Consider the following 24,292-nt stretch of genomic DNA (forward strand, 5'->3'; position numbering starts at 1 on the left):
GCCTGGAGGGAGAAAAGAATGATGGGGGCAGGGTCTTGAGGAAATGGATATCTGAACAGCTAAGGAAGACAGTCCAGTGAAAACCGGGAAAGAGAAACCATAGTGTTCAGAGAAAATAAGGCAGAAGAATTTGTATTAAAGTTTAAAATGATGGAAATGACATTTAAAAATATAGAGAGTGCTCAACATTTTAAAATGCTGCTGAAAAATCAAGTTACATGATGAGTGAAAAACAAAACCACCACCTTGAGGTGTTTTTTTGTTTTGTTTAAACCTCCACTGGGCAGGGAGGAACTGGCCTGAGGATGTGCGTGAGTGCCTGGGGTTTTCTGGTTTATGTATTTGTGAGTGGGTGTGTATATGTATGTGTTTGCACGTCTTTCATGTCTTTTTTTAAATTCCTCGTACTGCATGAAGTGCACTAATCTCACTCTCTTGCTCGTTCTGGAGAACAGTGCTCAGCCTGGGAAGCCCAGGGTACCTTAGGACCAGCCATTCACTAAACTCTTTAGGATACCTTGGGTTTCTGGAGTAAGGGCCGTTTCCCCCCCCCCCGCCCCCCCGGCCTTAGGCTCAACTTGCACAGGGAAGGCCATTTCATTCAATGGAACACTCACCCCAGTCTAGCTGTGGGACCGGCCACACCACCATGCTTCAGGGCATCAGTCCCTAGTTCTGGAAGGTTGGTGCGTGCCAGTGAAATGTAGGCGCCCTGTGCACTGTAAAGACCAGATTCGGAAGTCTTTCTCTAGGGTATCCCTGTCAGCCCTACATCTGCGTGTCCCCAGGCAGTGTCAGAGGTGCGGTGCCCCACTCCTTCAGCTATCCGAGGCCCTAGGCTTCTGAGGGGTCATGTCTGTGATTTGTGTGGACACAGAGGCAAGTGGTCTTTGAAGGGCACTATACTCACGTCTGCAGAAAGAGGAGGAGGATGGCTGCAGACCGTACGGGTGAAGACGGCAAAAGAAGATAGTACCTGGTGACATCAGGCCAGCTCCCACTCAGGCCCTCTGCAGGCACGACACACCTTACTTTCTAATATCAGAATAGAATGGCGCATTGGGGTTGGCTGGGGCCTTGCCCCTTGGCAGACAAGCGATTGCGCAGCAGAAGCCGAACAACCGCGGCCTTCCGGGATCCTGGTGGGACGCAGTGCGGGGGCGGCACATGCGCACTTCACTCCCCCACTCCGGCTGGGGGCACAGCGTTTGGGCGAGAGAGACTCTCCAGCACCTGTAGGAGCTCTGGGGCAAGGAGCCTCAACCCTGTGACTCTGATTAGGGCTACGAGGAGTCCATGAGCTCCGGGAACTGCAGGACAGGTGGTGTGAGCGAAACCCCTGAGAACGAGCCTGGAAGGAGGAGCCTTTGCACCAGGGCGCCTGTTTCTCGGTCCCAGGACTCCCGTACTAGGGCCTGCCGTCTCCTGAGATCCCGCGAGATCTGGCTTCCGGGGAAGTGTAGTCTCGGACGTGGTGCCTGAGGTGATTCTGCCTTTCTCTGAGGGGTCCCTGGTGCTCTGCGCATCCCAGCCCATCCTCTCCCAGCCCGTCACTGGCAACGTTATAAAGCTGTTTTGGTGGTGACGTGAGCAAAAACTGACCGAAGTGGATAGAGAGCTGAGTAGAGTTGAGAAAGCGGGAAGAGACTAAACTTGTACTAACTCCAGCCTCCGTGAACAAAGTCTGAGAGGTAAGTGGTAGAAATATGGAATCAAGAGAGGTTTCTTGGTCTGATTTTAAAAAGGTGCTAAACTTGACTAAATTAATCCATTCCATGAAATTATCCAAATGAGAGGAAGTTACATATAGAAAAGAAAGAAGAGATAATTGGTGGTGAAAGGCACCTGAGAAGGCAGGTTACCCTAGACATGTAAGACACATTAGGAAGGAGAGATTTTTAAAAATACCTATGGTGATCTGTTATTATTAAACAGTTGTTTTAAAATCAGTTTAGAGAAGAAAGATGAAATATGTATCAATACTGTATTTTGCAATCACGTAATTCCCTTTACCTGTGCTCTGTGTTTTTTCACCTGGATAAAAATTACCACCTGAGGTCACTTGCTTTCAGCCTAAGAACTGCCTTCAGAATTTTTTTAAAGGGATATCTGCTAGCATCATTATTCTTTCAGTTTGGTTTATCTGGGAATGTCTTTATTTTGCCTTTTTTTTTTTTTTTTTTTTTTTTTTTCGGTATGTGGGCCTCTCACTGTTGTGGTCTCTCCCGTTGCGGAGCACAGGTTCCGGACGTGCAGGCTCAGCGGCCATGGCTCACGGGCCTAGCCGCTCCGCGGCATGTGGGATCTTCCCGGACCGGGACACAAACCTGTGTCCCCGGCATCGGCAGGCGGACTCTCAACCACTGCGCCACCAGGGAAGCCCTATTTTGCCTTTATTTTTGAAAGATAGCTTTGATGGATATAGGAGTCTTAGTTGACAGCTGTTTTCTCTGAGCACATTTCTTTTTTCTTTTAACATCTTTATTGGAGTATAATTGCTTTACAATGTTGTGTTAGTTTATGCTGTATAACAAAGTGAATCAGCTATATGCATACGTATATCCCCATAGCCCCTCCCTCTTGCATCTCCCTCCTACCCTCCCTATCCCACCCCTCTAGGTGGACACAAAGCACGAGCTGATCCACCTGTGCAATGCAGCTGCTTCCCACTAGCTATCTATTTTACGTTTGGTAGTTTATGTATGTCAATGTTATTTTCTTACTTCATTCCGGCTTACCCTTCCCCTTCCCTGTGTCCTCAAGTCCGTTTTCTACATCTGTGTCTTTATTCCTGTTCTGACCCTAGGTTCATGAGAACCATTTTTATTTTTAGATTCCATATATATGTGTTAGCATATGGTATTTGTTTTTCTCTTTCTGACTTACTTCACTCTGTATGACAGTCTCTAGGTCCATCCACCTCACGACAAATAACTCAATTTTGTTTCTTTTTGGAGTAATATTGGAGTAATATTCCATTGTATATATGTGCCACATCTTCTTTATCCATTCATCTGTTGATGGACACTTAAGTTGCTTCCATGTCCTGGCTATTGTAAATAGTGCTGCAGTGAACATTGTGATACATGACTCCTTTTGAATTATGGTTTTCTTAGGGTATATTCCCAGTAGTGGTTTTGCTGGGTCATATGGTAGTTCTATTTTTAGTTTAAATATGCTTTTCAACTGCCTTCTAGGCTGTATGGTGTTTGATGAGAGAAGTCAGCTGTTGAAATCAAATATTTTGAACCTTATTAAAAGACTCCACACCAACTTTCATGTTAATTTTTAAATTGATGCTGAAAATACAAAGCACTGTTTTTCTTTTTACATTTTATACAAACTGGAAGGCAAGCTACAGATTGAGCAAAAGAGTATTAATTGTTTAAAAACTATATGTTTACTAAAACTTCTCCCGTCAACCAGAAGATACAAATTCCTCTTTCTAGACCCTTCGCAAGTCATGATTTTCCTTGAGAAACAAACATAAAAAAGATCCTCACAAAATTGAAAATACTGTATAAAATTGCTGAGAACTGGGCTTCCCTGATGGCACAGTAGTTGAGAGTCTGCCTGCCGATGCAGGGGACACGGGTTCGTGCCCCGGTCCGGGAAGATCCCACATGCCGCGGAGCGGCTGGGCCCGTGAGCCATGGCTGCTGAGCCTGTGCGTCTGGAGCCTGTGCTCCGCAACGGGAGAGGCCACAACAGTGAGAGGCCCGTGTATCGCAGAAAAAAATAAAAAATTGCTGAGAACAGTTCAGCAATATGGATCCATAAACATATGTCAGTACCGTATTTCCTAAAATTTGTTTCCTTGAAGATTAGTCCTGTAAGAAGCACATGGAGAAAATTTCTGGTCAAATAAATTTGGGAAATTCTACTTCCTGAATTTCTTTGAAGTGTTTCTATATTAAAGGTTTTTCAAAGTGTTACACTAATAATTCTATTTAACTTTGTCTATCCTAAAAATTTTTAAATGTATTTGGGCAAAGGACCTTTTATACATGGGTGTATTAACATCCTGTGAGCTAGTGTTCTGTAGACCACACTTCGGAAACTGTGACCTGAAGGAATGGTCAGTTAACAAGCTATAGATTGGATAGCCTACCACCCACATCATCTGAAAAATAACTTAAGAGTCTTTCACTGTGCCTGATATCATGAATTTTTCTTCTAGGTTATATGCAAATTTTTATTTACATCACTCCTCAACTTAAAATGCAAATATGCTCAAAAATTTAAAAATATTATTTGTTCTTTTAATGTGAGTGCCAGATATTAGACTTCTTGTCATCCACTCTCCTTTTTCTCCACACTCCTCATTTGCCTTCATGATTCCTGAGTAAAACAGGATAAATGAAGGCAATTCCATTTAGAAATAGAACTATTGTCTTCTGTGTATTTACCTTGTCCTGTGTAATTTTGTATTCCACAGGCAGTAATTATTCTTTCATGTAAAAGATTCTCCCTCTTCCTTGCAAATAAAGGCAGTAGATTTTACTTACACAAAGTCACAGGATCATCCTTCCCCTAACATCCTATAGTCCCAATGATCAATGACAATTCTTTACCATCTTATTTGGTCCACTAAAGCTTTTCATAGTGGTTTGTTCTATCTGTTTCTTTATGTTTAAGTTGTTGTCTTCTAAAGTCATCAATTAATAATAAAACTAATAACAAAAAAAGTGATATTTTCACCTTTATCTCAAATTGAAACATGCCATAGAGATGCATGAAATTTGCAGTATTTCAAATACAGTGTTGCCTTTTTATTAGCAAAATGGAGTTACACAGCTAACTGGCTGTTACACTGAGTGCGATACAGTTTTGGCCCACACCTCTTCTCCTGCTGGCAGTGCAGGAGTTCTACTTTTTCACCCCTTTTCAATATGTTTTATTATTTAAGCCAAGAGAATGGTCACTCAGTGGATATCCTTGGCAACTCCAAGACACAGAGGCTGGGCTCTCACATTTATCTTTTTCCCAACAGGCGCAATATGGAAATAAGTGCCCAATTTCTTGGCTTGGAGCCAGTTAAGCTTTTTACTAGGCCTACTTGGCTAGATTTTGTGACAGCCACAAATTTACCTTTGTGCTAGTTACATGTTAAATGGCTGATTATCGCTTCTGATTATTTTTGATGATGGGCTGCTTGCAGAGTGATTTTAATTTAAATGATTTATTTCATTGACTAATCCCAGCTCTACATCGATTTTATACTCTAGACTACAATTTATGGCACTTATGCCTCTAAATTTCTGCCACCGTTAAGAAGTAATAAATATAAATTAGAGAACTAAAATTAGAAAATTTTATGTGTAACATAAAACAGATATTTGTAATTAATTTATTCAAAGTTCATTGTTGTATCTAAACTTTCATATTATTTTTGGTATCAAGACATGGTCTTTGACATTAAAGATCATCCAGGCCAATTAAAAAAAAAAGAAGGGAGATGCAGGAGCAAATTACTACTGAAATATCAAATTGTCATAACTGATCCTAGTATTAGAATAAATACCTAAATAAAACCTGAAATAAACACTCAAGGAAAAAGCAACTAATTTGGAGGTTTTACCATTTGGACTGTGAAAAAAGTATACCAGCTAGAGAAAATGGTGAAGATAGATTCACTGGGAGGAGGAAGTGCAGTGGGGGAATTTGAGATATTTTTATGATAGGCGACCCAGGTTTGAAAAGGGCTTGTATGGCATCCTGAGGAATTTGGACGTATGATGATCTTGTAAACAGTGGAAGCCACTGACAATTGTGGCAAGACAGTTCATGTATGTGTTTTAAAAGACAACTTTGGGAGTATGGGAGACAGCTTGGTTTCACGTGGATACAAGCCAGAGACGCTCCATTGAGAAATAATCTCAGCAGTACAAGATAAAACTAATAAGGATTTCAGTTAAGACAACAGTAGTGGAAGGGTGATAATTAGCAGGGTTTCCAAAAATATTTAAGGAGAAAAACTGTATTACTGGGGAGAGCACACTGAATGCATCTCATGACAGCTTTTCCCTCCCAACTCCGTGCTAGAACAACATGAGGAATAAAATAAACATAATGTTAGACCCAGACATAAATCAGAGAATTTCTGAGGCCTTGAATTATCTAGAGGAGAGAATAGGAAACATGTTTGGTTTTTTTTTTTTTTTTTTTGGTCTAGGAAGCCTGTTAGCAGGGAGGCTGCTTGAGAAGGCTGACACCAGTGTTCTCAGAGCAAGGATGCACTGACAGTCCCCTGAAAGAAGTCTGTCTTCACCCCACACTCCCTACCCCATATACCCCAGGAAACCCTGAGATTGGGAGCCAAAACTGGAGGGGAGATTTCAATTTTGATAACATCTTTCAGCTGGCTTACTAAAACAAATCTGACAGTAATATTAACCTTGGTGGCTTTAGTGTGGTCCCAAAAGCCACCAGCAGCTTCACCTCCTAAATAATTATTATATCAAAATGAAAAGAAAAATGAAACTATAACTCATTCAAAAGTTAACTAAAAACATAAACCATATTAAAATACATGGTAAAGGGCTTCCCTGGTGGTGCAGTGGTTGAGAGTCCGCTTGCCGATGCAGGGGACGCGGGTTCGTGCCCCGGTCCGGGAAGATCCCACGTGCCGCGGAGCGGCTGGGCCCGTGAGCCGTGGCCGCTGAGCCTGCGCATCTGGAGCCTGTGCTCCGCAACGGGAGAGGCCACAACAGTGAGAGGGCCGCATACGGCAAAAAAAAAAAAAAAAAAAAAATTGTAAAGAAGTAAAGCTGTGTTAAAAGGAACTTTAGAGATATACATTATTTTATTGTTAAAAATAAAGACTGACAATGATTTAAATATATAAAAGAACAATGTTATTATGTAAAGGTAAATAAAAGAAGACAGGGAAAATTAGTAAAGTATTATCAGATGACATAAAGGAGGATAAGGAAAAAGCAGTAAAAGACTTAAAGAAAGCAAATTTTAGCTTTTTGAAAATACAATATGAAAACACTTAGAGAACCTAATAAAGCCAAAATAAGAAACCAAAATAAACAGGTTGAGGAACATAAATTGATATATAATCACAGATACAGTGTTAAAGTGTTAAAAATACCATAAAATTGTAAAAGTATAATAAATATTATATGCAGCTTGATGGTGGTAAGTTTGAAAATCTAGAGGAAATGCAATTTTTTCTGGTAAAATATAATTAACAAAATTGACCCAAGAAGAGTGAGAAAATCTAACAAATCAATTATAGTAGAAATTGGAAAGATTAATAAAAATCTAATAAAAATAGTATGGTCACTCAGATTTGCAAGCCGATTTTAATTTTAACAAATATATCTATGTGTTTTAAACTGTTCAAAGACACAGAAATTATGATGGCTTTCCAACTCATTTTTTTACATTTGAAATATAGTTGATTTACAATGTTCTGTTAATTTCTACTGTACAGCAAAGTGATTCAGTTATACATATATATATATATATTCTTTTTTTAATATTCTTTTCCATTATGGTTTATCATAGGATACTGAATATAGTTTTTTGTGCTATACAGTAGGACCTTGTTGTTTATCTATTCCTTATATAATAGCTTACATCCGCTAACCCCAACCTCCCACTCCATCCCCTCTCCCAACCCCCTCCCCCTTGGCAACCACCAGTTTGTTCTCTATGTCCGTAATTCTGTTTCTGTCTTGTAGATATGTTCATTTGTGTCATATTTTAGATTCCACATACAAGTGATAGCATATGGTATTTGTCTTTCTCTTTCTGACTTACTTCACTTAGTATGATAATCTCTAGTTGCATCCATGTTGCTGCAGTTGGCATTATTTCATCCTTTTTTATGGCTGAGTAATATTCCATTGTATGTATGTGCCACATCTTCTTTATCCATTCATCTGTCAATGGACATTTAGGTTGTTTCCATGTCTTGGCTATTGTAAATGGTGCTGCTATGAAAGTAGGGGTGCATGTATCTTTTTGCATTAGAGTTTTGTCTGGATATATGCCTGTAATAGGGAAGAACTTTTTGTATTCTGTTACAAGTTAATCACTAAAGGGATATTGCCTATAAGCTTAAATTATACATAATGGCCCATCTTTGGGAACCCTGCCTCCCAGGTAATGAGCATTAAGCTAAAATACCTTTGTTTAGCTCACAAGAAACATCCTGACCAAGCCCACCTGTAAATGACTGCAGGGAGGAAGAAATTAACACCTCCCCTCAGGAGGCTGATAGGAACCAGAAAGTGTTCGACTTTACTTCCTCCCCTTTTAGTATAAAATGAGCCTGAATTCTAACTCAGGCTAGATGGTTCTCTGGGGCATGAGCCCACCATCTTCTCGGTTTGCTGGCTTTCCAGATAAAGTCGATATTCCTTGCCCCAACAACTCATCCCTCAGGCCTGTCATGTGGCAAGCATTCCGAGCTTAGACTCAGTAACATGCCCAGGAGTGGGATTGAGTTATCATATGGGAATTCTATTTTTAGTTTTCTGAGGATCCTCCATAATGTTTTGCATAGTGGCTGCACCAATTTACATTCCCACCAACAGTGTAGGAGGGTCCCTTTTTCTCCTCCTTCTCTCCAGCATTTGTTATTTGTACACTTTTTGATGATGACCATTCTGACTGGTGTGAGGTGGTACCTCATTGTAGTTTTGATTTGCATTTCTCTAATAATTAGTGATGTTGAGCATCTTTTCATGTGTCTATTGGCCATTTGTACTTTTTCTTGGAGAAATGTCTATTTAGGTCTTCTGCCCATTTTCAATTGGGTTGTTTGTTTTTTTGTTGTTAAGTTGTGTGAGCTGTTTGTATATTTTGGAAATTAAGCCCTTGTTGGTCATATCATTTGCAGATATTTTCCCCCATTCTGTAGGTTGTCTTTTTGGGTTTTTTTTATGGTTTCCTTTGCTGTGCAAAAGCTTGTAGGTTTGATTAGGTCTCATTTGTTTATTTTTGTTTTTATTTCTATTGCCTTGTGAGATTGACCTAAGAAAACATTGGTATGATTTATGTCAGAGTATGTTTTGCCTATGATCTCTTCTAGGAGTTCTATAGTGTCATGTCTTATGTTTAAGTCTTTAAGCCATTTTGAGTTTATTTTTGTGTATGGTGAGAGGGTGTGTTCTAACTGCATCAATTTACATGCGACTGTCTAGCTTTCCCAACACCACTTGCTGAAGAGACTGTCTTTTATCCATTGTATATTTTTGCCTCCTTTGTGGAAAACTAATTGACCATTAAGTGTGTGGGTTTATTTCTGGGTTCTCTATTCTGTTCCATTGATACATATGTCTGTTTCTGTGCCAATACCACAATATTTTGATTACTGTAGTTTTGTATTGTCTGAAGTTTGGGAGGGTTATGCCTCCTGCTTTGTTCCTTTTTCTACAGGATTGCTTTGTCAATTCTAGGTCTTTCATGGTTCCATATAAATTTTAGGATTATTTGTTCTAATTCTCTGAAAAATGTCATGGATTTCCCAACTCACTTTTAAACCCATACATCTCTAAATTCTAGCCGAGTTAAAGATACACAAAAATATTTAATTTCATTTGTAAATATAAAGATAAAACTTGAAAATAAAATTAGAACAAGTCAAGTTCAATAAATACAGCAGTATACCATGATCAAGTAGAATATTATAGAAATGGAAGATGTTTCAACATTAAGGAACATAGATTTTTTTTAGGTTTGTTAATGTATTAAAATTTATTAAATTATTACATTCAGAAGTTAAAACATACAAGTTCAAAATACTTAGATATATCCTAAAACTCAGCTATCATTCTTAATATGTTTTTCAAGTAAATTAGGAAGAGATGCCTAATTATAAGGATATGTTCCAAAAATGTCTGAAATACCATATAAAATTGCAAATACTCCACTATTTCTGTTCAAATTTAATGAGAAAGAAACCTACATATGATTATAGACACAGAAAACTCAAGATACATAATTAAAAACTAAGTCACTTTTTAGAATTAGTAAGACTTTGATAAAGCACCTACATATACATAATAAATATGTAAAAGTCTATAGACTTTCTATGTTAACAATAAACACTTTGCAATGGAAATGAGGGGATAAAATGAGACCTTAGCTCAATAACATCAAAACCAAAAAAACAAAAAAATCATAATAAAAAAAGAGAAAGGTATGGGATATAATATGAAGATAATCATCAAACTTTATTGAAGAGTAAAATAGGGCTGAGTGATTAGAGAGAAATATCTTTCTGGAAAGAACTAGTATCACTAAAAATCCTAATCATACACAAATTAATTTCAGTCAGAATCCTAAATTGTGGTTTAACTGAATGCAATGACTTTAAAGTCCACATGGAAGAATATGACTAAGAATTTCACAGAATAATTTGGAAAAATGAATGATAGTAAATGGAGATTCTCCTTGAGAGATTATTAAATGTATTGACTTCCATCAGATTTTGTAGTTGCAGCCACAATAGCCACCTCTGGCAAATATAAGTGGGAAAATAATTCATTAATGATACTGGGGTAGCACATACACTCTTAGACAAGAGAATAGGTTTGGAGGCTATGCAACCAGGATCATCTCCCAAGACCATATAAATAGAGGTCCCATTGAATAAACCACTGCTACTGTAACAGGGACACACACCACAGCCAAGAGAGAAATAGGGGAACAGAAATTTGAGCCAAGAGAGAAATAGGGGAACAGAAATTTGAGTCCAGAACCTGCTGAGACCCGGAATGGGATACCAAAAGTCTATGTAATAAGAACAAAAATGATCCAGAAATAGACACACCCTCAAGAAATATTGAAGCCCTTGAATCATTTTAGTCCCTAAATTGAATGAAGTTGATACAGGATAGCCAATGTCCTCAAATGCCTGCCGGTGTTATAAATATATATTTCTGTATCTTCCTAGGACCCAACATATTTTTTTCAGTTCCTTGTGTGTTATGTCTAATACCCAATCAAAACTAATACTGTACATGAAAAGACAATATGGCTGAAATCCAAGAGAAACTAACAATAAGAACAGTTCCACAAGGGGATAATACTTTGAAATAACTATGTGATACATATTAAGGAAATTGAGGCACAAAATTAAACTTTTGTCAGGGAACTGAAAACTAGGAAAAAAATAACAGAATGTAAATTTTGAAACATGTGTGAAATCTAAAAAGATGAATATGTTCTGGGGGTCTACAGTACAGCATGGAGATTATGGTTAATAATGTATTACATACTTAAAGTTGTTTAAAGTGTTGATCTTAAATGTTCTCACCACAAAAAGAAATGGTAATTATATGATGTGATGGGGGTATTAGCTATGAGTTAGGTATGTGTTAGCTAACTGTTAGTTACTATGGTAGTAATAATTTTGCAATATATATAAGTGTATCAAACCAACATATTGTACACCTTAAACATAGTGGTATATGTCAATTATATCACAATAAAGCTGGAAAAATACGATAACCAAAATCAACAATTTGATTGGATTTAGTAGCATTTAGAAACAACTGAATAGAAAATTAATGAAGGAAAAGCAAGTCAGAATAAAATATCTAAAAACAAGTCACAGGGAAAGTTAGGGATTGAAAACAAAGATATAAGGATCAAAGATATAGGGGCAGAGAATATTTAGCAACTGTGTACTTGGAATTCCCAGGGAAGAGGGAGAATGAGGCAAAAGCAGTTCATAAAGTAGTAAGGTTTTTGTTTTCTCCAAAATGACAAAAGATATCAATTCAAAGATTCAAGAAATGCCTATGAATAGCAAATAGGATTTTAAAAATTCTATAGATGCTACTTGAACCACTGCAAATGAGATAAAGGGACAATCTTAGCACAGCCAGAAATATGAAGACATGTTACCTTCAAAGAGCAACATAAAACATTGATGACTAATATTTCAAACTACAAAGCAGAAGTCAAAAGGCAACAGAACAGTAACCCTGAAGGAAAATAACTGCCCAACAAGAATTATATGTAATTTTAATATACCCAAAAATAAATTAAAATAAATATTTAGCCAAACCAAAACCAAATTTTCCACCAGCCAACATATATTAAGGGAAATATAGAAGAGTGTTTTTCTAAGAGAAAGAAATGATTCCAGACAGAAGTTTGAAGATTTAAGAAGAAATAAAGAACAACCCCACTACTGGGCATATACCCTGAGAAAACCATAATTTAAAAAGAGACATGTACCCCAATGTTCATTGCAGCACCATTTACAATAGCCAGGACATGGAAGCAACCTAAATGTCCATCGAAAGATGAATGGATAAAGAAGATGTGGCACATATATACAATGGAATATTACTCAGCCATAAAAGAGAATGAAATTCAGTTATTTGTAATGAGGTGGATCAACTTAGAGTCTGTCACACAGAGTGAAGTAAGTCAGAAAGAGAAAAGCAAATACCATATGCTAACACAAATATATGGGATATTAAAAAAAATGGTACTGATGAACCTAGTGGCAGGGCAGGAATGAAGACGCAGACGTAGAGAATGGACTTGAGCACATGGGGGAAAGGGGAAGCTGGGACGAACTGAGAGAGTAGCACTGACATATATACACTGCCAAATGTAAAATGGATGGCTAGTGGGAAGCTGCTGCATAGCACAGGGAGATCAGCTTGATGCTCTGTGACGACTTATAGGAGTGGGAGGGAGGCTCAAGAGGGAGGGGATATGGGGGTATATGTATACATAAAGCTGATTCACTTCATTGTACGGCAGAAACTAACACAACATTGTAAAGCAATTATACTCCAATAAAAATATGAAAAGAAAAAGAAATAAAGAGCAGCAATAACAAAATGGATATGTAGGTTCATCTAAGTAAATATTGACTATGTAAAGCAATAATAGTAATGTTTTTGGAATATACAATAATATGGAATTAAAATAGAAAAACATTAATAGCACATAATTTGTTAGGGTTGGAATGTGTAGTTATTGTGTTCTATTTGTTCATTACTTGATAAGAGACAAAATAACTAGTTTATATCAGACTTTGATGAGTCAATGATGAATGATTATTCCTTTAGTGTAACCACTAAAAGAAAAGTAAAATATAAACCTACCAACCTAATAGGAAAAAAATTGAATATTAAAAAATACTCAGTTGATTAATAGGAAGGAAAGAAAGAAGAGAGAAAAGAACATAGAATAGATATGACAAATACAAATCAAATAGTGAGATGACAGATTTAAACCCAAATGTATCAGTAATTACATTAGCTCCAGGTGAAATATTGTCCTAAAATACAAGGTAAAGATTGTCAGCCTGGGTAAAACAATCAAAATATATCATGTGTTTCTTGGAAGAAAGGCATCTAAAACTAAAAACTCAGAAATAATGTGCAAGTGTAGCAAATTATACCTTGTAAACATTAACCAAGGACATTGATTTAACTATATTAATGCCAGGTGAAGAAGAGTCAAGGCAAAAAAATCATTACTTGAGATAAAGATGGACATTTCATAAATATGAAAATTTTATTTTGCCAACAAGATATAAAAATTTCATCTTTTTATGTGCCTAAAAATATAGTATAAAACTCATAAAGATTAATAACTAAGAGAAACAGACTAACTTACAATAATAATGAGAGGTTTTAGCACAACTCTCCATACAAACAACAAACAGACAAAATAAATCAGTACTGAAATAGAAGCTTTAAACAACACAATAAACTTTATCTATTGGAAATATATAAACAACTTAATCCAGCAACCATAATATATACATTATATTCAAAGGCACATAATCATTTTTAGTTCATTGACCATATGCTGAGTCACAAAGCAAATCTGAACAAAATTTTGAATGACTTACAACATTCATAGTATGTTTTTAACCATAGCATAGTTAAGCTAGAATTTAAACAGAAAAATATAGCTTTTAAAAACCTACATACATGTGGAAATTCAAAAACAAAATTAAATTTCTAAGTTCCCATGGTTCAAGGAAGAAATAAAATAAAAGTAATAAAAATTTCTAAATAAATGATATAACTGATATAAAAAGCTCTTGAATGCAACTAAAGGTTTCCTGTGAGGAAAATTTATAGCTTTAAATGTACACATTAGGAAAAAAGGAATGCTGAACTTTAATTATCCAAAAATGTAGTTAAGAAGGTAGAGATGGGGCTTCCCTGGTGGTGCAGTGGTTGAGAGTCCACCTGCCGATGCAGGGGACACGTGTTCGTGTCCCTGTCCGGGAGGATCCCACATGCCGCGGAGCAGCTGGGCCCGTGAGCCATGGCCACTGGGCCTGCGCGTCCGGAGCCTGTGCTCCGCAGCGGGAGGGGCCACAGCAGTGAGAGGCCTGCGTATCGGGGAAAAAAAAAAAGAAGGTAGAGATAAATTAAAATCAAATTGTACAAGTAATAAAATACTATAAAAAGCAGAAATGAATGAAATTAAACACACAATAAAGAGGATTGGCAAAATTAAAATTGGTTTATAGAAAAGCTTGCTAAAATTAATAATCTCTGAAAGACAAATTAAAATGAGAAGTTATGGAAAAATGGAATAAAAAGGGTTACCCACTAGATTATAGAGAAATTAAAACAGTATAAATGGATTTGATGAAAAAATTTTGCAATAAACTTTAAAGCTAATTGAAATAGTAAAATTCCTAGAAAATGCTACTGATTAAAATTGACAAAAGAAGGAATTAAAAATAGGGACACTGCTATAAATACTAAATAAGTGTGATTTCTGATAAAACATTTCATAAAAGAAAGCTTCAACTTAGATGGCTTAGTCAGTAAATTCTTAAGGAAAAATTACAAATATAAAAGCTCAAGAAAAGATAGCAGAGTAGAAAGACGTGCGCTCACTCCCTCTTGCGAGAGCACCTGAATCACAACTAACTGCTGAACAATCACCAACAGGAAGACACTGGAACTCACTAAAAATATACCCCACATCCAAAGACAAAGGAGAAGCTGCAATCGGACAGTAGGAGGGGCTCAATCACAATAAAATAAAATCTCATAATTGCTGGGTGGGTGACTCACAAACTGGAGAACAATTATACCACAGAAGTCCACCCACTGGAATGAAACGTCTGAGCCCCATGTCAGGCTACCGAACCTGGGGGTCCTGCAGCATAAGGAGGAATTCCCAGAAAATGACTTCTAAGCCTAGCAGGATTTGATTGCAGGACTTTGACAGGACTGGGGGAAACAGAGACTCTACTCTTGGAGGGCACAAACAAAGTAGTGTGTGCAACAGGACCCAGAGGAAGGGAGCAGTGACCCCATAGGAGACTGAACCAGACCTACCGCCTCCTGTAGAGGTGGATGTGGCTGTGGCTCACTGCTGGGACAAGGACACTGGCAGCAGAAGTTCTGGGAAGTACTCCTTGGCATGAACCCTCCTGGAGTCTGGCATTAGCAACACCAAAGAGCCTGAAAACTCAGGTGCTGGGTCGCCTAGGCCAAACAACCAGGAGGGAGGGAACTCAGCCACACCCATCACCAGACAAGTAGATTAAAGTTTTATTGAGCTCTGCCCACCTGAGCAACACCCAGCTGTACCCACCACCAGTCCCTCCCATCAGGAAGCTTGCAGAAGCCTCTTAGATAGCCTCATCCACCAGATTGCAGACAGCAGAAGCAAGAAGAACTACAGTCCTGCAGCGTGTGGAACAAAAACCACATTCACAGAAAGACAGACAAGATGAAACAGCAGAGGACTATGTACCAGGTGAAGAAACAAGATAAAACCCCAGAAAAACAACAAAATGAAGTGCAGATAGGCAACCTTTCAGAAAAAGAATTCAGAATGATAGTGAAGAGGATCCAGGACCTTGGAAAAGAATGGAGGCGAGATCGAGAAGATGCAAGAAATGTTTAACAAAGATCTAGAAGAATTAAAGAACAGACACTTAGAAGAATTAAAGAACAAACGAACACAGATGAACAATACAATACCTGAAATGAAAAATACACTAGAAGGAATTGATAGCAGAATAACTGAGGGAGAAGAACAAATAAGTGACCTGGAAGACGGAATGGTGAAATTCACTGCTGCAGAACAGAGTAAAGAAAAAGAGTGAAAAGAAATGAAGACAGCCTAAGAGACTTCTGGGACATTAAACTCACCAACATTTGCTTTTATATGGGTCCAGGAAGGAGAAGAGAGAGAAAGGACCTGAAAAAACATTTGAAGAAATTATGGTTAAAAACTACCCTAACATGGGAAAGGAAATAGCCACCCAAGTCCAGGAAGTGCAGAGAGTCCCAGGCAGTATAAACCCTAGGAAAAACATGCCAAGAAACATAGTAATCAAATTGACAAAAATTAAAGAAAAAGAAAAATTATTAAGAGCAACAGGGGAAAAATGACAACATACAGGGGAACTCCCATAAGGTTAACAGCTGATTTCTCAGCAGAAACTCCACAAGCCAAAAGGGAGTGACATGATATATTTAAAATGATTAAAGGGAAGAATCTACAACCAAGATTACCTGGCAAGGATCTCATTCAGTTTCAACAGAGAATTCAGAAGCTTTACAGACAAGCAAAAGCTAAGAGAATTCAGCACCACCAAACCAGCTCTACAACAAATACTAAAAGAACTTCTCTAAGTGGGAAACACGAGAAGAAAAGGACCTATAAAAACAAACCAAAAACAATTAAGCAAATGGTGATAGGAACATACATATTGATAATTACCTTAAATGTGATAGGATTAAAATCTCCAACCAAAAGACACAGCCTTGCTGAATGGATACAAAAACAAGACCCATACCTATGCTGTCTACAAGAGACCCACCTCAGACCTAGGGACACATACAGACTAAAAGTGAGGGGATGCAAAAACATATTCCATGCAAATGGAAATGAAAAGAAAGCTGGAGTAGCTATACTCATATCAGATAAAATAGACTTTAAACAATGTTACAAGAGACAAGGAAGGACACTACATAATGATCAAGGGATCAATCCAAGAAGAAGATATAACAATTATAAATATATATGCATCCACCATAGGAGCACCTCAATACATAAGGCAAATGCTAACAGCTATAAAAGACAAAATCAACAGTAACACAATAATAGTGGGGGACTTCGTACCTCACACCAATGGACAGATCATCCAGACAGAAAATTAATAAGGAAACACAACCTTTAAATGACACAATAGACCAAATAGATTTAATTGATATTTATAGGACATTCCATCCAAAGACAGTAGATTACACTTTCTTCTCAACTGCACATGGAACATTCTCCAGGATAGATCACATCTTGGGTCACAAATCAAGCCTCGGTAAATTTTAGAAAATTGAAATCATATAAAGCATGTTTTCCGACCACAATGCTATGAGATTAGAAATCAATTACAGGGAAAAAAATGTAAAAAACACAAATACATGGAGGCTAAACAATACATTACTAAATAACCAAGAGATCACTGAGGAAATCAGAAAATACCTAGAGACAAATGACAATGAAAATACGACGATCCAAAACCTATGGTATGCAGCAAAAGCAGTTCTAAGAGGGAAGTTTATAGCAATACAATCTTACTTCAGGAAACAAGAAAAATCTCAAATAAACAATCTTCCTTTACATCTAAAGAAACTAGTGAAAGAAGAACAAACAAAACCCAAAGTTAGTAGAAGGAAAGAAATCATAAAGATCAGAGCAGAAATAAATGAAATAGAAACAAAGAAAACAATAGCAAAGATCAATAGAACTAAAAGTTTGTTCTTTGAGAAGATAAACAAAATTGATAAACCTTTAGCCAGACTCATCAAGAAAAAGAGGGAGAGGACTGAAATCAATAAAATTAGAAATGAAAAAGGAGAAGTTACAATGGACACTGCAGAAATAAAAGCATCGTAAGAGACTGCTACAAGTAACTATGCCAATAAAATGGACAACCTGGAAGAAATGGACAAATTCTTAGAAAGGTGTAACCTTCCAAGACTGAACCAGGAAGAAATAGAAAATATGAACAGACCAATCACAAGTAATGCAATTGAAGCTATGATTAAAAATCTCCCAACAAACAAAAGTCCAGGAGCAGATGGCTTCATAGGTGAATTCTATCAAACATTTAGAGAAGAGCTAACACTCATCCTTCTCAAACTCTTCCAAAATTGCAGAGGAAGCAACACTCCCAATGAGGCCACCATCAGCCTTCTACCAAAACCAGACAGAGATACTACAAAAAAAGAAAATTACAGACCAATGTCACTGATGAATATAGATGCAAAAATCCTCAATAAAATACTAGCAAACAGAATCCAACAGCACATTTAAAGGATCATACACCATGATCAAGTGGGATTTATCCCAGAGCTGCAGGAATTCTTCAGTATACACAAATCAATCAGTGTGATACACCATATTAATGAATTGAAGAATAACAACCATATGATCACCTCAATAGATGCAGAAAATTTTTTTTACAAAATTCAACACCTATTTATGATAAAAACTCTCTGGAAAGTGGGCATAGAGGGAACCTACCTCAACATAATAAAGGACATATATGACAAACCCACAGCAAACATCATTCTCAATGGGGAAGAACTGAAAGCATTTCCTCGAAGATCAGGAGCAAGAGTACGATGTCCAGTCTCGCCCCTATTATTCAACATAGTTCTGGAAGTGCTAGCCGTGGCAATCAGAGAAGAAAAAGAAATAAGAGGATACAAATTGGAAAAGAAAAAGTAAAACTGTCACTGTTTGCAGATGACATAATACTATACATAGAGAATCCTAAAGATTCTACCAGAAAATGACTAGAGCTAATCAATGAATTTTGTAAAGTTGCAAGATACAAAATTAATGCACAGAAATCTCTTGCATTCTTATACACTAACAATGAAGGATCAGAAAGAGACATTAAGGAATCAATCCCATTCACCACTGCAACAAAAAGAATAAAATACCTAGAAATAAACCTACCTAAGGAGGTAAAAGACGTGTACTCAGAAAACTATAAAACACTGGTGAAAGAAGTTAAAGATGACACAAACAGATGGAGAGATATACCATGTTCTTGGATTGGAAGAATCAATATTGTGAAAATAACTATACTACCCAAAGCAATCTACAGATTCAGTGCAATCCCAATCAAACTACCAATGGCATTTGCCACAGAACTAGAACAAAAAATTTCACAATTTATGTGGAAACACAAAAGACCACAAATAGCCAAAGCAATCTTAAGAAGGAAAAATGGGGCTGGAGGAATCAGACTCCCTGACTTCAGACTACACTGCAAAACCACAGTAATCAAGACAGTATGGTACTGGCACAAAAACAGAAATATAGAACAGTGGAACAGGATAGAAAGCCCAGAGGTAAACCCATGCACCTGTGGTCACCTTATCTTTGATAAAGGAAGCAAGGATATACAATGGAGAAAAGGCAGCCTCTTCAATAAGTGGTGCTGGGACAACTGGACAGCTACATGTAAAAGAATGAAATTACAACACTCTCTAACACCATACACAAAAATAAACTCAAAATGGATTAAAGACCTAAACGTAAGGCCAGACACTATCAAACTCTTAGAGGAAAACTTAGGAAGAACGTTCTTTGTCATAAATCACAGCAAGATCTTTTTTGACCCACCTCCTAGAGAAAAAGAAAGAAAAAAAGAATAACCAAATGGGACCTAGTCAAACCTGTCAGTTTTTGCACAGCAAAGGAAACTATAAACAAAATGAAAACACAACCCTCAGAATAGGAGAAAATATTTGCAAACGAATCGACAAAGGATTCATCTCCAAAATATATAAACAGCTCATGCAGCTCAATATTAAAAAAAGAAACAACCCAACCAAAAAATGGGCAGAAGACCTGAATAGACATTCCTCCAAAGAAGACATACAGTTGCCCCAGAGGCACATGAAAAGCTGCTCAACATCACTAATCATTAGAGAAATGCAAATCAAAACTGCAATGAGGTATCACCTCACACCAGTTAGAATGGGCATCATCTTAAAAGGTACAAACAGTAGATGCTGGAGTGTGTGTGGAGAAAATGGAGCCCTCTTGCACTGTTCATAGGAATGTAAGTTGATACAGCCACTATGGATAACAGTATGGAGGTTCCCTAAAAAACTAAAAATAGAATTACCATATGACCCAGCAATCCCACTACGGGACATATATCCAGAGGAAACCATAATTCAAAAAGATATGCACCCCAATGTCCATTGCAGCACTATTTACAATAGCCAGGTCATGAAAGCAACCTAAATGCCCACTGACAGAAGAAAGAATACAGAAGGTGTGGTACATATATACAGTGGAATATTAGCCATAAAAAAGAACAAAACTGGGTCATTTGTAGAGACGTGGATGGAGCTAGAGACTGTCATACAGAGTGAAGTAAGTCAGAAAGAGAAAAATAAATATCGTATAAAAGCTCAAGAGAAAATGAAATTATGGCTATGATATTTTAAAAAGCGTGATAATCATGTAATGGGAAAAGTATAGTTCAATCTCAGATTAAGGTAGACTTAAATATTCTAAACAAAATATTGCCAAAATAAACTAAGAAGTATAAAATATCATATAATTAGCACCTTTATCTAAGAAATGAAAATTTTTTCCAAAATTCTAAACTCAGCATAATTCCCTACTTTCAAAAATAAGGAGGAAAAATAATTTGACCCTCTCAAATGGTGAAAAGCATTTGGTAAAATTCAACAATTTTTCTTGATTAAAAAAAAAAAAGCAAACTGCAATTAGGAGTAAATATCCACAATCATAGAGTATGTAGAAAAGCACGTAAAGCAAGCAACCTACTGGAGATTAATCACTACTTCTTTTCAGCATTTATGACCATTCAGTCACTGCAATAGCCAAGAAAAGGAAATTACAGTTATAGAGGCTTGAATGTATGATATTAAAATATTCATATTGTAAGTTGAATGTGATTTTGTTATGAAAAAATAAACAATTGACCACTTGTTAAAAACAGTAAGTTAGTTTAGCAGTTTTTTGTTTTGTTTTGTTTTGTTTTTTTGTGGTACGCGGGACTCTCACTGTTTTGGCCTCTCCCGTTGCGGAGCACAGGCTCCGGACGCGCAGGCTCAGCGGCCATGGCTCACGGGCCCAGCCGCTCCGCGGCATGTGGGATCTTCCCGGACCAGGGCACGAACCCGTGTCCCCTGCATCAGCAGGCAGACTCTCAACCACTGCGCCACCAGAGAAGCCCAGTTTAGCAGTTTTGCTGAACAAAATGGTAGCATAAAAAAACACTTGTATTTCCTATTTCAGAAATGAGTAGAATGTACAAAAAATACAAAGATACCATTTATTATTGCAGCCAAAATATCAAATATGTAAGATAAAATACAACAAAATATTTAGAAGACTTTGACACAGAAATTTACATAACATTTTGAGAAAAATAAGAGAAGACTTAATCAATCATGGAATATACCATATTCATATATTGGAGAACTCAATAATGCAAAATACGTTTATTTTCCCAAATAAATATATATTGAATGTGACCCTTGTCACAACCCAAGTGTATGTATCAATGTGTTTGTTCAAATTTATGAAATGATTCTAAAAATTTCAAAACGCCAAAAATGCTTAAGACACTCTAGAAGACAAAGTAAAATATAGGAAGAAATACATAAACACCTATGTAAGTTTGTTATAAAATAAAACTAATTAAGGCAGTACAGTATTTGAAAAATATGTGTTTTAATAAGCCTATGTGAAATAAAACAAAATGTCCTTGATGACATTATGGCTATTTACTAGATTTTTTGGATACCCTAAAAACATTGTATTATAATACAACTCCTACTAAACGGGTATTAGGACAGAAACAGAGAAATTGACCAGTGGATCACATGGAGTCTACAATATAGACCAACATGTGTTCATATTCTGTGTGTGTGTGTGATAATTTAGTATGTGAAACAGCCAGCATTTTCAAATCAGTGGTGATACGACAGATTATTGAAATAATAGCATTAGCACAAGTGGCCGTACCTTTCGAAAAATAAAATGGAGTTAAATTATTGTTTCAAATACTCAAAATATTCTAGTTAATGTATATTTCTAAGCAGAATGATGGACATATAAACTTTAAAAATACTCTAAAACTATTAAAATTGTATGCACAAAATTATGTTTGCAAACTTGGGATAGGAAAGCATAAAATATGACCCAAAACATGAAAGTTATAAAGGAATATTTTGACACGATCAGATAATTCACAGGAAATGAAACAGATATAGCCAATAAAACACATGCCAAGATTTTTAGTAATTAAGAAAGTACACATCAAAACCATGAGATGAGAATTTTATCCTATCAGATTTAAAAAATGTAAATGTTTAATAATTCAAGCATAGATGAGAATGTACATAAATGTATTATTTCATATATTAGTATAAATTTAGAGTTATCAATTAAATTTTAAATGTGCTAATTTCATAATCCAGCAATTCCACTTTGAGGTATGTACACTAAAAAATTGCATGTTAATGCACAGGCATAATGAAGGAAATTCATTTTACATTGTATTGGTGAAAATTTGAAAACAATCTAAATGACTATCACTAATAAATAATCTATGGAACACCGATTGTATAAAGTATTATTTAGTTATAGGATTTCATTGAATTCTACAAATATATTCTTATATTCAGAACACAAGTTAAGTGCAGTATAATGAACATGCTTTTAGACTCCACAAAATGACATCTTTTTACACATACATGCATTTGTCATTGTATGTAAAATTGCTCTAAAGCTATTCAAAGCTGACAGCCTTGATAACCTCTGGGTAGTAGAGGAAGCTGGATGAGTGGTATTACAAAAGTCTCAACAAGAGGTGTGAATTCATATATTTCAATGATTAAAAGTAGAGTTTTACAATGTAACACCACTTTATTGTATAGCTAAGGGAAGATTGCTCTCTCTAATTATGCCATGTCAGCTGTTTACCTCTGATTTTTTATTATGCATAAATTGTTCTTCTCAGTGTGTGGCTGGCTCTGTAGTTCCTCCATTCTCACTGCACTCTTATTTAGAATGGTTTGTGTTCTACATCTGTGCTCTGCAGTATCTTCACTTGAAATCAGAGCATGGTCTTCTCCTGTTGATAGGATGAGAGGGATATTTTTCACTTTCCCATCTTTTACTAGAAGAGTTAACTAAGCAAACTTATTTAAGCCAAAACCCTGTCCTTGTAAAAGTAGTAAACATCCCTTCTGGGAAACACAGGGACTGTGTGATATGTAACCCTTTGATACTCAAGATACATTGGATATAGCCAAGGCAGTAGAGTGTACTGCATAAGAACATGGGTTTGTAATATAACATCTCATTTTCAGATTAAAGGGGAAAATACATAATCATTTTAATAGATATAAATAATCACTGATAAAATCCAATACCTAATAATGATAAAATTAGAAATGAAAAGAAATTTCTTAATCTGATAAGACATCTATCAAAACCCACAGCCTATGTACTTATAATAGTAAATTGAGGGTTTCATCCCTTTTAATACAATAAAAAAGAAGATAATACTTCTGTGCAGTCCTTTACTGGCAACCTCAGAAAACGCAATAAGGCAAAAAGAAATACAGCTGTCCCTCAGTATCTGTGGGGAATTGGTTCCAGGACCTGCCATGGATACCAAAACCCATAGATGCTTAAGTCCCATAGTTGACCCTATGTGTCTGCAGTTTCACATCTGTGGATTCAACCAACTATGAATCCTGTAATATTGTAGTATTTATTGAAAATAGTCTGTGTATAAGTGGACCTGTGCACTTCCAGCCCATGTTGTTCAAGGGTGAACTGTAGTTGTGTGAGGATTTGAAAGGAATAAATGTGTCTACTATTATTCAAAGATAATACTGTGTATCTGGAAAATTTTAAATAATATACAAAAATTTTTAGGATTAATAGCTTTTAGAAAGTAGTTGGAGTAAGATTAATATACAAGAAAAAAGTATATTACATTTGTATTAAACAGCAACTAACAGAAAGTATATTTTAATGACTTTTATGCGTAATTTGAGTTGTCAGGAAATATTAGATTCCTCCAGAGAGGATTGTTATTTCTTCCTGCCAGGACCAAGGCTGGAGTGTTTTCTATGTCACCAAAACAGTTCTGAGAGTACAGTCAGTGGAGACATTTGGGTGCCAGTACAGAGCCAGGGTTGTATGCTGTAGTTTTTGCCTTTAGAAGGTGGCAAGCTCTAACACTGGTTCATTCAGCATCCAATGTCCATCAAGTAGGTCTACCTTTTGGGAGTCTCCT

General features: G+C 36.6%; 1 long non-coding RNA gene across 1 annotated transcript in view; it reads left to right on the forward strand.

Annotated features, from left to right (window-relative positions):
• The first annotated feature begins 1,059 nt into the window (after positions 1-1,059).
• The window catches only part of LOC307182459, a 167,142-nt gene continuing 143,909 nt past the window's right edge, over positions 1,060-24,292 (forward strand). The window contains exon 1 of the long non-coding RNA XR_013827176.1: positions 1,060-1,691. This is a non-coding gene — a long non-coding RNA (uncharacterized lncRNA). The remainder of the gene's footprint in view (positions 1,692-24,292) is intronic.

The sequence above is a fragment of the Stenella coeruleoalba genome (genome assembly GCF_951394435.1).
Source record: "Stenella coeruleoalba genome assembly, chromosome: 2".
NCBI classification, from domain to species: domain Eukaryota; kingdom Metazoa; phylum Chordata; class Mammalia; order Artiodactyla; family Delphinidae; genus Stenella; species Stenella coeruleoalba.